The 17,576-nt window shown below is 40.3% G+C and overlaps 1 protein-coding gene and 1 pseudogene across 1 annotated transcript in view; one reads left to right on the forward strand and one right to left on the reverse strand.

Moving 5' to 3' along the window:
* LOC145416348 (nucleolar protein 11) overlaps positions 1-17,576 on the forward strand; it is a 395,109-nt gene that overhangs the window by 59,798 nt on the left and 317,735 nt on the right. The window lies entirely within an intron of this gene.
* On the reverse strand, positions 6,552-6,671 carry LOC145416396 (5S ribosomal RNA; annotated as a pseudogene).

A 17,576-nucleotide genomic window follows, 5' to 3' on the forward strand; every position in this document is an offset into this window, starting at 1 on the left:
AAATGAGGATAGTAATAAAGGATAAGATGTCTGGATGGAGGGAAGTAACAAGTGGAGTCCCAAAGGGCTCGATATTGGCACCAGTAATGTTCCTGATTTACGTAAATGATATGGTAGATGGAGTGAACAGTTATGCAAGTCTGTTTGCTGATGATGCAAAGATCTTGAGGAAGGTAGAGGTTGAGGAGGATTGTAAAATGCTGTAGGAGGATCTGGATAGCATACACGAATGGAGCCGGACGTGGGAAATGAAATTCAATGCAAAGAAATGTAAAATATTGGAAATGGGTAAAAGTACCAAGAGGCCATCATTGAATTATTTGATGGGTAATGAACCAATCACAAAAGCGAGAGAAGAGAAAGATTTGAGTGTGCTGGTCCAGGACAGTTTGTCACCTGAAAAACACATTAACAAGACAGTTAGAGAGACGTATAAACTCCTGACTAATATAAGAGTAGCTTTTCATTATTTGGATGAGGAGATGATGAAAAAGTTGATAGTGGCCATGATTCACCCGAGGTTAGAATATGCAGCAGTAGTGTGGTCCCCACACAAAAAGAAAGATATAAACAAGATTGAGAGAATACAAAGAACAGCAACCAAAATGAATCCCAGTTTGTCAGATCTGTCGTACAGAGAGAGGCTGGAAAAGCTGGATTTGCCTTCCTTAGAAGAAAGAAGAAAGAGAGGCGACATGATTGCAGTGTTCAGGACGATGATGGGAGTAGATAAAATCGACAAAGAAGATCTGTTTTTATGGGATAAGAGAGTAAGAAGAGGACACGGGATGAAACTGAAGAAGCCAAGCTGCTTGAAGGATATCAAGAAATATAGTTTTCCTTATAGATGTATAAACCTGTGGAATAGCCTGGACAAAGAGATTGTTCAGTCAAAAAACTTACACGAGTTTAAAGCTAAATTTGACTTATTGAGAAACGGAGATGGGACCCCACGAGCGTAGCTCATTTCCTGTATATCACAATTAGGTAAATACACACACACACACACACACACACAGAGTACATTTTAGAGTTTAAGAGCATTAGTACATAGAATGGAGGAGAAATCTGAAAGAATTATATTAACTGGAGATTTTAATGCAAATATTAATTGGAATACACTAGATATAAAAAGTCAGGAAAGCTGTTGGGACCAAAACTCCTGGACCTCGTGCAGGAGTTTTTCCTAACACAACATGTAAAGGAAAACACAAGAAAACAAGGGCTTGATGTACCATCAGTACTAGATCTTATATTTACTAGGCAAGAAAATGATATTGACAGTATAATGTATCAACCTCCTTTTGGCAAAAGTGACCATGCTCTATTAAATTGGAACTTCAGGATTGCATATGACATAGTTAACAATGAAAGTTACAATAAGAGCCTAAATTATAAAAAGGGAAACTACCATGAACTGAAGAAGTACTTCTTAGAAACAGATTGGGAAAAGGAGCTTAGTGGACAAGTTTTAACCCGCCTCGTCCCGGAGACGTGAATTCACGTCCTCACATGATGTGCACTCATATCCCGGAGACGTAAATTAACGCGGCAACATTGCAAGGTCCCTAATTTGCACAATTTTCAATTTTCGTGAGTGATTTTTGGCATGTATACATGGGACACCTTCCTCTACAAGATGCCAGGCAGGGACAATGCCTTACCCAGCATGACCTCCCCCCCCCCTGCATGACCTTTTCTCAGCAATTCACCTGTTATCAGTGACCTGGCCAGTAAAGCCGTGTCATGCCACGGTACAAAATTCAGGGCCAGAGTGATTCCCCAATGGATGACAATGCGGAGGACAAACATTAGAGGAAGAAACAGTCAGAAATGATGATCAGGTAATGTGGCAAAAAAAGGTCAGGAATGGTGATGAGTTAGTGAGTGAAGCAATGCTTATAATGCCTATATTACCGTTTGAAAACCAATATACTCTCGCACTACATATAAATTCGTACCAAATAAATAAATAAATACCGTTTATGAGTGGTGTAGAAAAGTTATCCTCCCATAGAACTCGTTTTCTTTGCAGCCAGCCTGATAGAAAACCCTGTAGGGTAAGGAGGTACTCCTACCTGGATCAAGTATTTTAAACCTCAGGTGAGCGATTTCTCTAAGAATTTTCGATGTTTCTCACCAAAAGCGGATGTTTGAGCCAAAAAAAAAAGGTCCAAAAATGTCGGGACTGGGGCGTACCACTGCCCAGAAAACGTCGGGATGGCGTGGGTTAAATGTTACAGTATATATAAAAAATTCTGTGAACTTGATGAAATAGGAGTCCAAAATTACATCCCACACCACAAAGAAGCAGAAAAGAAAATAAAGAAGTGGTTTAATATAGAATGTAAAAAATCAAAAGAAAAAAAGAGACTTCTTGTGGAACAGATACAGAAGACATAATAGTGAGAGAGCATATAACAACTATAAACAGGCAAGAAATGATTATACAAGAATAAGGAGAGAAGCTGAAGGACAGTTTGAGGACGATATCATAAATAAAAGTAGTGATCAACCAAAGCTATTTTATAGCCACATCCAAAGTAAAACCAAAGTAAAATATAAAATACAAACCATTATGGATGAGGGGATCACCTACCGTACACACAAGAGAAAGATATTTGTGAAGCACTAAATAAGAATTTCCAATCAGTTTTTATAGAAAAAAATAATTTTGAGAGGGATGATATGGAACATGCATGCCACACATATTACCAGATATACAAATATCAGAAAAAGAAATACAGGAGGAGTTAAGCAAATTAAACAAAGGAAAAGCAAATGGTCCAGACGAAATTTCATGTTGGGTAGTACATGAATGTGCAAAGGAGTTAAGTAGACCATTATCTTTAATATTCGGGGAATCCTTAGATCAAGGTAAACTACCTGATATTTGGAAGAAAGGAAACATTGTTCCCATATTCTAGAAAGGAAATAGACAAAATCCACTCAACTAGTGACCAGTATCTCTATCCAGTGTTGTAAGCAAGATATTAGAAAAGCTGATAAGAAAAGTTTGGGTAAATCATCTAGAACAGCGTCTCTTAGCCTTTTCTGACCTCAGCACCTCGTGCTGTAAGGCCATACTGTCCAGCACCCCCTTACATCTGGTTACTGGGACTACAGTAGCTACACTGCTACAGTTACTGCACTACGACATGGATAAAGTAAAGTAAAGTACTCCTTGACAATTCATTTTATACATTCTCCAAAAATAAAATACTAACGATGCCAATACTAATCAAAAGCAATATTGGCTATGTTGCATTTTCCAGCACCCCCTAAAATTGACTTCAACATCTCCTGGGGTGCTAGCACCCCAGGTTAAGAAACGCTGATCTAGAAGAACACAATATGATAACAGAAACAGTTTGGTTTTAGAAAAGGAAAATCTTGTGTTACTAGTCTGTTGAGCTGCCATGATAAGGTAACAGAAACATTACAGAAAAGAGAAGGATGGGTGGACAGTATCTATTTAGATTTCAAGAAAGCATTTGACAGTACTGCACCGAAGGCTTTTGTGGAAACTGTACCAGCAAGGAGGAATGTGAGGCAAACTGTACTGTTGGATTCAAGATTTTCTCAGAAAAAGGGAAATGAGAACAGTACTGAGGGGAAATTATTCATCATGGAGGGAAGCGACTAGCGGAGTTCCACAGGGCTCAGTGATATAGATAGCACCATTGGAAATGAAAGCTATCTAAATATGTTTGCTGATGATGCAGAAATACAAAGGAAAATTACTAATGCAGTCTTTTGTAAAGAACTACAAGAAGAATTAAATAAACTTCATGAATGGAGTAATACATGGCAAATGGAATTTAGTGTGGACAAGTGTCATGTAATCAAGTTTAGTAAAAGTGGGAAAAGACCTGATTGGTATTATAAGTGAGGAAGTAAAAACCTACACACATCAGAAAGAGAGAAGGACCTAGGTGTAATTATTAATAACAGACTATCTTTTCTGACCACATCAGTGAAAATGTATGGAACATGTATACATTGCTTTGCAAATATGAGAATAGCATACACATACATAAATGAAGACATGCTGAGAAAGATAATAACATCATTCATCAGACCAGCCCTGGAGTATGCATCAGTAGTCTGGAATCCTCATCTGAAAAAGCACAGAGATAAAACTGAAAAAGTTCAAAGGGCCACTACAAGATGGGAACCAAGCTTAAGGGATCAAATCTACGAAGAAAGACTAGAAAAACTGAATCTACCAACACTACAGGAGAGAAGGAAATGAGGAGACATAATAATGCTATAAAAATGCATATCAGGGAAGGAGAAAATAAACATAAATGATTACTTAACGTATGGGGAAGCATCAGCAAGAGGACACGGCAAAAAATTGCATAAAAGGAGAGGTGATAAAGATGTAAGGAAATTTAGTTTCCCAAATAGAGCAATTGATCAGTGGAATGCACTACCGAATGAAATAGTGTGTGCGAAAACAATTAACAAATTTAAGGATATGTACGATAAATATGGTTTAAGACACAGGACAGTACGAGCTTGACTCATTCCTGTAAAGATACAATTAGGTAAGAACACACACATGATCCGCCCCAGGTTAGAATATGCAGCGGTAGTGTGGTGCCCACACAAAAAGAAAGATATAAACAAGATTGAGAGAATACAAAGAACAGCAACCAAGATGGTCCCCAGTCTGACGGACCTGTCATACAGAGAGAGGCTGGAAAAACTGGATTTGCCTTCGTTAGAGGAAAGGAGAAAGAGGGGAGACATGATTGCGGTGTTCAGGACCATGGTGGGAGTAGATAAAATTGACAAAGAAGTTCTGTTTGTATGAGATAAGAGAGTAACAAGAGGACATGGAATGAAATTGAAAAAGTCAAGCTGCTTGAAGGATATCAAGAAATATAGCTTTCCTTACAGAAGTATAGACTTATGGAATAGCCTGGACAAAGAGATCGTCCAGTCTAAAAACTTAAACGAGTTTAAAGTTAAATTCGACTTATTGAGAAACAGCGACGGAAACCCACGAGCATAGTACATTCCGTGTATATCACAATTAGGTATATTCTTAAATATTTGGAACGACTTAGACAAGGAGGTGGTGCATAAGAGAAACATTCATGTGTGTAAAGTTAGACTTGATAAATGTGGATATGGAGACAGGACAACATGAGCATTGCTCAATTCCTGTATACTACAAATAGGTAAATACAAATAGGTAAATACACACACACACACACACACACACACACACACACACACACACACACACACACACACACACACACAGGTCGCCGACAGAGACAGTTATTCCTGGATTGTGGGGAAATCATTGCTGAATCAGTGGTGAAAAGAAGACTAGCCTATTTGTGATTATGTGAATGAGTGCATGAGTGGTGGTCCCGTCGGACAGTCTTAAAAAAAAAAAAAAAAAAAAAAAAGTTTCAGTCATAAAAAGTGCAAGATATAGTGGGAGTAGAAAGTCTCCTTATGATTGCATCATAGCGGAAAGGGACGGTGCTTTGTTTACAACTGGCGAGAGGGAGTTTGTGGTCTTCTCCGAAGATGATGTGGGAAAAGGAAGTACTAAGCTGAACCAAAGGAGAGTAGCAGGAGTAGAGAAAACAGAGGAGAGGAATGTCCAGGAGTTAAAAAAGGTATGGGCAGTAATTAGTGAGTTATAGGGACGGACCACAGAGCAGGAAAACGAGATCAAAATTCTATGGAATAAACTGGAAAAAGTTTGTACACGCAGTGATGAATAAGAAAGAGAAGTCACAGAATTAAAAGTGAGTAATGAATCTGCCTCTAATGAAATAAAACAGCTTAAGAGGGAGAGTAAGAGGTTGGAAGAATTAAGGGACAGGATGAAAAGCGAACTAGATGAGTATGAATCCAAATCAAGGATGCAAGATGAGCACATTAAAGAAATCACGGAGCAACAATAGGGGTGGAAGAAAAATCAGGAGGAAGGAAATGTAAATCTGAAAGAGATTATAGAACAACAAAGAAAGGAAAATGTGGAAAAGGAAGTGGTTAGGGTACTGAGAAGTAGAGAATCTTTAGTGTCAGGGATGTAGCAGGTAAGAAAAAATGTCTATCTATCTATCTATCTATTGCCAGACGCCTCAATCCCGTTTGGGGTGGCCACAAACAAATCGCCTCCAAGTCGCCCTGTCCCCCGCCATTTCACTGCCCTGCTTCCAACTCACCCCCCCCTCTCTCATATACCTCTCCACCCCAATCTCTCCATCTCATCCTCAGCCTCCCCCTCCCTCTTCCCCCCTCCACCTCACTCTCATACACTCTCTTCGTCAGTCTTTCATCCTCCATTCTCTCCATATGGCCAAACCACCTCAGTGCGTTCCTCATAACGCTTCCTATCACATCCACATCAACACCACAATGCTCCTTTATATCCTCATTCGTCAGCCTGTCTCTCCATGTCCATCCATCCATTGCCAGATGCCATGTATCCCAAACGGGGTGGTCAAGGGCTTAGAGTTAATTGTTTTACAGGGAGGGGCACTAATCCTCCACCAACCCCACTTGACACGTAGGGATGCCAACAGCATCTGGTGTTCCCAGGCGGTCACCCATCCAAGTACTAACCAGACCCAACGTTGCTTAACTTCGCTGATCGGACGGGAAGCGGTGTACTCAACGTGGCATGGTCTCTCCATGTGACTCTCTTAAATAACTCATTTCCACTGCTCTCACTCTTGACTTGTGTCCTTCCAACAACGTCCAAGCTTCACTTCCATATGTTAGAGTTGGTATCACAATACAGTACTGTCATGTAGTAACTTTTTCACTTCCATGCTCACTTCCCTGTTTCTTATCACTGCTTTCAAAGAACCAGCAACCTTTCTTCCCTGCTGTACCCTTTCAAGCACTTCACCCTCCAAACCTCCATCCTTACTCATCACACTACCCAAGTACTTAAACGTACTCACATTTTCCAATTCCTCACCATCCAACCTCGCTGTACATTCACTAAATTCACCTCTCTCAAAGACCATCACTTTACTTTCAGGTGTAAAAGAAAAGCGTTTGACAGTAAGATCAGAAAGAGAAAGAGAAGAACTGAGTAAGGTTAAAGAAATAATATCAGTAGTCATGGAGGGAAACAACGTAGCTCAAAAAGAGATTGAAGAAGTGTTTAGGTTAGGAAAGTACGAGGAAGGAGGGGAGAGGCCATTAAAGGTAAAGTTTAAGTCCCAGGCAACAGTAAATGAAATCATCAATAGAACATGGAAATTATCAGTCAAGGAAGGGTTCAAAAATGTTTGGATAAGGAGTGATGCAAATAGGAAGAAAGAGCTAAAATGAAGAAGTTAGTAAAGGAAGCAAAGGCAAAAAACGAACAGAGGACGGAGGAAGAGAAGACAGTGTTTCATTGGAGAGTTATGGATCAGAAATTGAGGAAGTGGTACCGATGGAGAGAAGGAGAGAAGAGAGTTTAAAAAACATCCAAAATAATTTGAAGGTGGCACATACTAATGTTGATGGTTTAATATCAGCAAGGCTAAAAATAGACGATTTCTTGAGGGTACATGAACCTGATGTTATGTGTTTTGAAGAGACCAAGTTAAGGGAAGCTATTAATGTTCATATGGGAGATGGTAAATACAAACTGTGGAGAAGAGACAGAAAAGAAAAAATGGAGGAGGAGTGATGATAGCAGTGAAGAACATAAATGTAGATACTGTGGAAATGGGAGAAGGTAGGGCTGAAGTGATAAATATGAAATTCGAAACTGGAGAGAATAGGAAGAGAGATATGGCGGTAGTGTATGTTCCACCTAAGACAAGGACATGGAATGATCATGAATACCAGGAGATGTTGTCAGACATGGCTAGTTATTTACAGAAAAAGATTGAGAAAAGCAACTATAATTTTAATGGGTAACTTCAACTGTAAAGAGGTGAAGTGGGAGGAATGGGACACAGGAGGTTGCGAAGATTCATGGGGCACTATATTATTAAACATAACAATGAACAATGTGATGACACAACGTGTCAAAGAAGAGACATGATTCTGATGTGAGGACACAACAGCAAAATTAGACTAAATGTTTACCAAAGAACCTGATGTAATTGAATCTTTGAAATATCTCTGTCCTATAGGAGAAAATGATCACGTAGTCATTGAGTTCCAGATGATAACAGGGAACGTGGAGCCAAGAGAAAAGCTTTATAGGCAGGGAAGATACAACTTTCGGAAAGCAAACTTTACAGGATTGAGAAAATTTTTCAAAAATGCAGATTGGAGAAAATTCAGAGAAACAAGAGAGATACGGAGGAAGTGGGATATCTATCTAGACCTCTATAATTCAGGAGTGGAAAAATTTGTGCCAAGAGTAAGGGGGAAAGACAACAGGAAAAATGAGTGGTTTAATAGAAGCTGTATGATAGCAAAAAAAGAGAGAGTCACGACGTGGAACAACTGGAGAAAGAGAGGTAACAACAGAACAAAGGAAGAATATAAAAGAATTAGAAATGAATACACAAGAATACGTGGAGAGGAAGAAAGGAATTTTGAAAGAATAATAGACAAATGTAAGGATGAAAACTGTTTTATGGATTTGTCAATGACAAACTGAAACAAAAGGAAGGCATCACCAAACTGAAAGTAGATTGAGAGGTCTATAAAGATACGGCAATGCAAGCTGAAATAACGAGTAAATGTTTCCAATCGGTTTTCACTAACAAAAAGGAGTCTGTGGAAGGGGAGGGAGTGACTAGGAATGTAGTGATAAAGTGGAAGTACAGGAAGTATATAAATTACTGGAAACTCAGGATGTAAGGAAAGCCCCAGGACGAGATGGAATCTCTAATTGGGTACTGAAGGAATGCAGAGAACAACTGGCAGATAAGATTCACAGTTTAATTGTGTGTTCTCTGGAAGAGGGGAAAGTTCCTCAAGAATAGAAGAGGGCAAATGTGGTACCAATTTATAAGGGAGGAAACAGTGAAGAATCCCTGAATTATAGACTAGTGTCCCTGACCAGCATGGTCGCAAAATTGTGCAAGAGAATCCCGAAAGATAGACGGATAAAATATCTGGAAGAGATGAATATTTTGGCTGAAAGTCAGTTTGGATTCAGAAGTGGAAGGTCATGTGTTTCCAACTTGTTGAGTTTTTACTCAAGAGCGATTGACGTTCTGCGGGAGAGAGACGTTTGGGTGGATTGTGTGTATTTAGATTTGGAGAAGGCTTTCGACAAGGTATGCCATATGCACTAAGAGACTAACGTGGAAACTAGAGCATTTAGGAGGACTGAAGGGAAACCTCCTGGAATGGATGAGAGACTTCATGTGGGACAGGCAAATGAGGACAGTAATAAAGGATAGGACATCTGGATGGAGGGAAGTAACAAGTGGAGTCCCACTGGGCTCGGTGTTGGCGCCAGTAATGTTCCTGATTTATGTAAATGGTAAATGGAGTGAACAGTTATGCAAGTCTGTTTGCAGATGATGCAAAGATCTTGAGGAAGGTAGAGGTTGAGGAGGATTGTAAAATGCTGCAGGAGGATCTGGATAGGATACATGATTGGAGCCAGATGTGGGAAATGAAATTCAACGCAAAGAAATGAGAAATAAAGAAATGGGTAAAAGTACCAAGAGGCAATTTCTGAATTATTTGATGGGTTATGAACCAGTCACAAAAGCAAGAGAAGAGAAAGATTTGGGAGTGCTGTCCAGGATAGTTTGTCACCTGAGAAACACATTAACAAGACAGTTAGAGGGACGTATGAGCTCTTGACTAACATAAGAGTAGCATTTCATTATATGGGTGAGGAAATGATGAAAAAATTGATAGTGACCATGATTCGCCTGAGGTTAGAATATGCAGCAGTAGTGTGGTCCCCACACAAAAAGAAAGTTGGTGGCAACCATCATCCAGTCACTTGATGTAGTGCTGCCTAATGCTTCTTCCTTAGCCTTTATCATTCATTTTCTTTGCCTGCCCTCCTCTCTTCTTATTTCTTCCATCCTTCCTTTCACTTCTTATTGTTTTGGTTTCCTTTTCAGGTGGCTTTACATTGAATGACAAGCCAAATGGTTTCCTGTAAGCCAAGAAACCATTTACAACTCTGGGTGGTAACCATATAACCAAACCATATGTGCTTCCTACATGTCAGTAAGTGGATTGGTGGAGGGTTAGTGCCCCTCCCCATAAAACAAATAACTCGAAGTCAAATGGCCACCCCTTATGGGATTTTGGCGTCTGGCAATAGATAGAGAGATAATCCGGTACCTTACAAATAAATGAGTGTTGGTTGGAATACGAAGTTAATGTGGTGCACGTTCAAACACTACGGGAATTAACCAGTCACTGCCTGAGCGCATCGCACAGTGTTCCCAATTCCACCTGTCCTCAGCCGGTCGTGTGTTTCCAACTTATTTAACTTCTACTCAAGGGCAATTGACATGCTACTTGAGAGAGAGAGTTGAGTGGATTGTGTGTGATTAGATCTGGAGAAGGCCTTTGATAAGGTACCCCAAAAGCGACTAATGTGGAAATTGGAACTCACAAGAGGACTGCAGGGGAACCTGTTGGATTGGGTAAGGGACTTCTTGAGAGATAGACACATGAGAACAGTAATAAAAGGCAGGATGTCTGGATGGAGGGAAGTAACAAGTGGAGTCCCGCAGGACTTGGTGTTAGCGCCTGTAATGTTTCTGATTTACATAAATGATATGTTAGATGGAATGAACAGTTATGCAAGTCTGCTGACGAAGCAAAGGTCATGAGGAGAGTAGAAGTTGAAGAGGACTGTAAAATGCTGCAGGACGACCTGGATAGGATTCATGATAGGAGCCAGATGTGGGAAATGAAATTCAACGTGAAAATATCTAAAATAAACGAAGTGGGTAAAAGTACCAAGAGAACATCACTGAATTATTTGATGGGTAATGAACTAATCACAAAAGCAAGAGAAGAGAAGGACTTGGGAGTACTGGTCTAGAATAATTTGTCACCTGAAAAGCACATTAACAAGATAGAGAGAGGTATAATCTTGTGTCAAACATAAGAGTGACATTTCATTACATGGATGAGGAGACGATGAAAAAGTTGATAGTGACCATGATCCACGTCAGGTTGGAATATGGAGCAGTAGTGTGGTTCCCACATAAAAAGAAAGAGATAAACAAGATTGAGAAAATGCAAAGAAGATCAACTAAGATGGTCCCTTGTCTCGCAGATCTGTTGTACAGGGAAGGGCTGGAAAAGCTAGATCTTACCATCTCAGAAGAAAGGAGAGAGAGGGGTGACATGATTGCAGTCTTCAGGACCATGTTAGTAGAAAAAATTGACAGAGAAGATCTGTTTGTATGGGATGGGAAAGTAACAAGAGGACACAGAATGAAACAGAAAAAGCCAAGTTGCCTGAAGGATATCAAGAAATATAGTTTTCCTTATAGATGCACAGACCTGTGGAATGGCCTGGACAAAGAAATCGTCCAGTCTAAGAAATTAAACGAGTTCAAAGCAAAATCTGACTTATCGAGAGACAGAGACGGCATCCCATGAGCGCAACTTATTTCCTGTATATCACAACTAGGTAAACACACACACACACACACACACACACACACACAGGTCGCCGACAGAGACGTACACCCACCACAAATTGACATAGGACCTACACACAGAATTGCTGTGGGAGAGTTGTCTGTCTTTGCTTTGTGTTTCCACCTCTGCCAAGTGAATTTTGGGGACAAGAAGTAACTGGCAACTCCTCTGGTGTTGGCGGGAGGTGGTGAAACACTTAGCATGTCAGTGCTTGCCCAGAAGCAAAAGTGAGAGTATATGTTCCCTTCGTTCCGAGCTTGCACCTCTCTCTTTTTTCGTATGGATTACTGTTTGCCATGTTATTTTCCTAGAGTTGAGTTGTCATGCTCAAGGGATGAGAGGGTCCATATCATTGCATGGAGGCAGGATAATGTCCCTATCAACACGATTTGGAAATGTACTGGATGCGCAAAGTCGACCGTCATGAAGATTCTTGCTGCAGCGCGCTGCCCGCCGCCTGATGTCATACCAAAGCACAAGCATGGCAATGGAAAGAAGAGGACGACTTCCAGAGGTACAGATACTCTTCTGAAGAGGGAAGTAATCAAGAATCCTTGACTGACAGCAGCAGAATTGAAGAGAATGCATCCCCAGCTGTTACATGGCAACTCAATTCAAACTATCCAAGGTTCATCACCCTGCCTCCCATAGTCGATATGACCCTGCTTACACAGTGCTGACTGTTAAGCACCCACAATCAGTAATGGTATGGAGGCTTTTCTCAGATGAAATGGGAAGGGGAGGCCTCCGCTTTCTTGCTAAGAACTTGATGATGAATGGTGGCTGGTACATTCAAGTTCCGAAAGATCATTTGTTAAACTTTTTTGCTATTCACGGGTGCCACTTTTTCATGCACGATTCAGCTCCACGTCACAAGTCAAGAAAGGTGATGAAATGGCTTCAGGATAATCGGATTAAGGTCCTCGACTAGCCTGGCAACAGTCCAGATCTAAATCCAATAGAAAACTGTTGGGCAAAGATGTAGAAAATCATGGGAGAGAAGAAGACACCCAATCTGGACAACCTCAAGACTGAACTGACAAATGTTTGGTGCAAAGAAATGTCCTTAGATTACTTTAGAGATCTAAGTGATTCCATGCCAAAATGCATCCAACGGGTCCTGAAAAACAAGGGAAACATGATTTCATATTAATGAATGGCATTTCATGAACAAATATTGTGATATACTATGATTTCTGTGGGGGAGGTCTTAAGTCAATTTGCGGCAGCTGTAACTCTTTTTGTATCATTGGGAAATAATCGCCCAATCAGCACCGAAAAGGAGACCAGCCTATTGTGATTATGTGAATGAATGCACGAGAGGTGGTCCCATCTGATATTAGTGAATACTGCAGGTTTCGTTCATAAAAGAGTACAAGACATAATGGGAGTATAAAGTTTTTGTAAGGTTGCATCATGGCAGAAAGGGATAGTTCATTGTTTTCATCTGGTGGCGGTCAATTTGCAGGCTTCTCCGATGAAGATAAGGGTAAAGGAAGTGCTAAACTGAACCAAACAAGTAACAGGAGTGGAGAAAATGGCAGAGAGGAATGTCTAGGAGTTGTTACAGGTATGGCCAATAATTAGAGTTGCAGGAACAGACCTTAGAACAGGAGAAAGAGATTAAGGTAATGCAGAGAAAGTTAGAAAGCATCTGCACACGCAGTGCTGAACGAGAAAGAGGAGTTACAGAATTAAAAGTGAGCAAGAAATCTGCCACAAATGAAATAAAACAGCTGAAGAGGGAAAATAAGAGGTTGAAAGAAGAAAGGGACAGGATGAAAAGTAATCTACAGTAGATGGGCATGAATCAAAATCAAGGATGGAAGATGAACACATTAAGGAAATCAAGGAGCAACAGTGTGTGGAAGAAAATTAAAGAGGAAGGAAATATAAATTTGAAAGAGATTATAGAACAACAAAGCAAAGAAAAGGTAGAGAAGAAGTAGTTAGGGTACTAAGAAGTAGAGGATCTTTAGTCAGGGATGTAGCAGACAAGAAGAAATGCGTGATAATTTCAGGAGTAAGAGAAAAGCGTATGGCACTAAGATCAGAAAGGGAAAGAGAAGAACTGAGTAAGGCTAAAGAGATAGTATCAGTAGTAATGGAGGGTAACAATGAAGCTCAGGAAGAGATTGAAGAAGTTTTAGTCTAGGAAAGTACGAGGAAGGAGGGGCGAGGCCACATAAAGTAAAGTTTAAGTCTCAGGGAATAATAAATGAAATCAACAGAACATGGAAATTATCAGACAAAGAGGGGTTCAAGAATGTTTGGAGAAGGAGAGATGCAAATGAGTATGAAAGAGCTGAAATAAAGGAGCTAGTAAAGGAAGCAAAGGCAAAAAACGAACAGAGAATGGAGGAAAAGAAGACAGTGTTGTATTGGAGAGTTATGGATCAGTAATTGAGGAAGTGGTATCGATGGAGAGAGGGAGAGAAGAGGGACTAAAAAACATTGAGAAAAGTTTGAAAGTGACATATACTAATGTTGATGGTTTAATAATGGCAAGGTTAGAAATCATTGATTTCTTGAGGGTGCATGAACCATGTGGAGAGGATGGAGGGTGAAAGACTGACGAAGAGAGTGTATATGAGTGAGGTGGAGGGGGAAAGAGGGAGGGGGAGGCCGAGGATGAGATGGAGGGATGGGGTGGAGAGGTATATGAGAGAGGGGGGTGTGAGTTGGGAGCAGGGCAGTGTAATGGCGGGGGACAGGGCGACTTGGAGGCGATTTGTTTGTGGCCACCCCAAACGGGATTGAGGCGTCTGGCAATAGATAGATAGATAGATAGCATGAACCAGATATTATGTGCATTGTAGTGACGAAGTTAAGAGAGGATACTGATATCCATGTGGGAGATGGTAAATACAAACTGTGAGGAAGAGACAGGACAGGCCCTCATGCTCCGAGCCACAGCCCAGCACATCAGCCACGGTGAAGTCACCGCTCAGCGTGAGTTTGCGTCTATCTTCAGAGTTGTCTGCAGTGGGTACGCCATCACCACGACCCTGCATCGCACACCTAGGTCACCTCCCTGTGCTACTCTCAGACTCTGACAGTGATTAGATGCCAAGAACTTCTCCACTAGACCACACGGGAATTTACAGTGTTGTACAGTGAAAAAAAACAGTGCATTGTGTTAAGGATTTAGAGTTGTGAGTGAAAAGACAAACAATTTTTGGACTAAATTTAACATAAATTAACTTGTGTGTTATTTTGTTTAGAAAATGGTTTTAACCCCTTAACCATGGGGCGTCACTTTCATGACGCTTGGGAGCAAGGGATCATACCGCGGGGCGTCACTTTTGTGATTCTGTGTTATTTTGAATTCACCCGGGCTTTCAAGTGGTGGCTTGTACCATCTATCAGTACTGCCAATGTCCAACACTAGTTAGCACTCCTAATCTCATCTGTACTCCCATCCATTGTTGACAATTTAGCCATTTCTCCCCGTTCTTGACTCCCCTCCCTACCCCCCCTCCATTACCCTATCCTCTCGCCTGCCCGACTGTGCTGCGCTAAGTAAATCTTCCCTGGAATTTTTCACTGATTTCATCCATTGAAATAAGCCCTATGCCCTATTCTTATACCAAATAATATATACAAGAAAGAAATAAGGTAAGTGAGAGTGCCATACACCTAGAATTGGCTAATTATCACCTGACAACACCTCACAGTCTCTCGTTTGCTAATTTTCGCTGTTTATTTCCCCTTGAAATATGCTGTATCATCTATTTTCATAATAAAAATATATATAAGAAAGGAAGGGAGAAGCCTAAGTGATATTTGCATTCACCTGGAACTACCTAATTATTGCAGGCCACCACACTGTATTCTACGCTAAGTAAATCTTCCCTGGAATTTTCCACTGATTTCATCCATTGAAATAGGCCCTATGCCCAATTCTTATACCAAATAATATATACAAAAAAGAAATAAGGTAAGTGATAGTGCCATACACCTGGAATTGGCTAATTATCACCTGACAACACCTCACGTGTACTCGTTCGCTAATTTTCGCTTTTTATTTCCCCTTGAAATATGCCGTATAATCTTTTTTCGTAATAAATATACATATAAGGAGGGAAGGGAGAAGCCTAAGTGATATTTACATTCACCTGGAACTACCTAATTTATAATGTATTGTCTAGATTTCCTGCCAATCATTTCACTGCTATATATTAGCTGCTGTCAAGAGGCTAACGTTGGCAGTAATGCATTTCCCTAGGTAGGCCACCACCCCGGCCCACCCTTATCAGTTCACTCTCATCTTCCAATGTGAAGGTACGTCTGTTTGCTCCTGCTAACTTCAGGCACTTTTCACCCCCATGCAAAGGGCCTTGTGACCTTTACCTCCTACTAAACCTTGTGTGGAAAGAGGTAAAGGGCTGACAATTGATAAAAGAGTGACTACGATCTTTCTGTTGAGTAAAACAGTGCAAGTGGAATTGTAAATAATGTGTAAATAATGTGTAATCAGCAAGTGAAAGTAATGAATGTAAATATACGTGAACAGTGGAAAATAGTTTTATAAGTTACTTCAAGTGACAGTGCATAACACAGTGTAAATAAAATAGAAATGTAAATAACATAAATAAAATAGAGAACGTAAATAGAAATGTAAATGAGTAGTATTATAAGAATACGAGTATATACCCGAGGAGTAATGAAAGTGAAAGTTTCACTCTAGCATGTATGAATACTGTGAGTTATGAGAGTGAAGGTGAAAGTGACATTCACTCTCAATGCTAGTATACAGGACGAGAAAGTGAATGCTACGTATTTTACTGAAAGATTTTGAATCCCTACAGTGACAATAAACTAATACTACTGAAGGAAACTTATGGATAAAGACTGTAGATATATTTAAGTGTTATATAGTAATAGAAATATAAAGTGTGAAGGGTTTTATGAATAATAAATGACAGAATACCAACAGCGAACTAGCGCAAGTGGGAAGGTCATATGCGCTTGTAATTTTCATTGCTTTCACAGTGGTTTTTATTTGGAGTACAGATCCCAGACTACTTGATAATCATAGAGTAGTGTTTATAGTGTTAATATCTGGTTGTGGTAATCATATTACGGGTTGTCGGGAAGTGTAAAGTGGAGACTTCGTTACCCAACTTCAGAGGTCTCCACAAGTCCTACGGTAATCGACGAAGGCTCAACAAACATCGTAGGAGAAAGCTGAAGGTATGTGCCATATGCATATATAATTTTAATATTCTAGGACTCATAACTGATTTTTGGCAAATATTTTTTGAGAGTGTCGGAGCCCGAATAACCCCGCAGGACATGCAAAACATTAGGAAACATGCCCGCGGTGTAAGGGTTAAGAGTGGATAGACTTAAGGTGCAGAGTGCAACACTTATTAAGTTACAATGGAGCATAAGTAAGACAAGAGTGCGCACTGTGAAGAGAATGGACTTCTGAGTGCGAATGACTAAGTTCACTACAAGACTTCATGAACAGTGTACTGCAAGTGCTTCAGGAAATCCTTCTTACTGTCAGAGTCTGAGAGGAGGCGGTTATTCATCGAGATGGCCATGGACTTGCTGTAAGTAGGCAGAATGTTTCATACTGTACTCTACTGTATTTTCCATACTATACTTACCTCAAACACCTCATTTCACTCTTTTATGTCCCTTATTGGTGTTAATATGTTGTGTCTTAGGTGCTATGCATGTGCAGTAGGGAGGTGTTTTTCTGAGTTAGGCTAGGTTAGGGTCCATAAGTACCAGTCCAGGAGCCAGGGACTTGTAAGTACCCAGAATGTTGAATATTGTATGAACCTACCTCAAAAACCTCATTTTATGCTTCTTTTGCATTTATTTCAGTCTTTTATGTCCCTTATTGGTGTGATTTGGGTCTTAAATAGGTGCTATGCATGTCCAGAGGGAGTTATATTGGTGTTTTTCTGAGTTCGGGTTCATAAGTACAAGTCCAGAAGGCTTGGGTCCAATATCCAGACAGGACCACTATCCAGACATGCCTATGGCTC

The sequence above is a fragment of the Coenobita brevimanus genome, chromosome 105, assembly GCF_032717465.1.
Source record: "Coenobita brevimanus isolate Jiangsu-jjx chromosome 105, ASM3271746v2, whole genome shotgun sequence".
Lineage (NCBI taxonomy): Eukaryota > Metazoa > Arthropoda > Malacostraca > Decapoda > Coenobitidae > Coenobita > Coenobita brevimanus.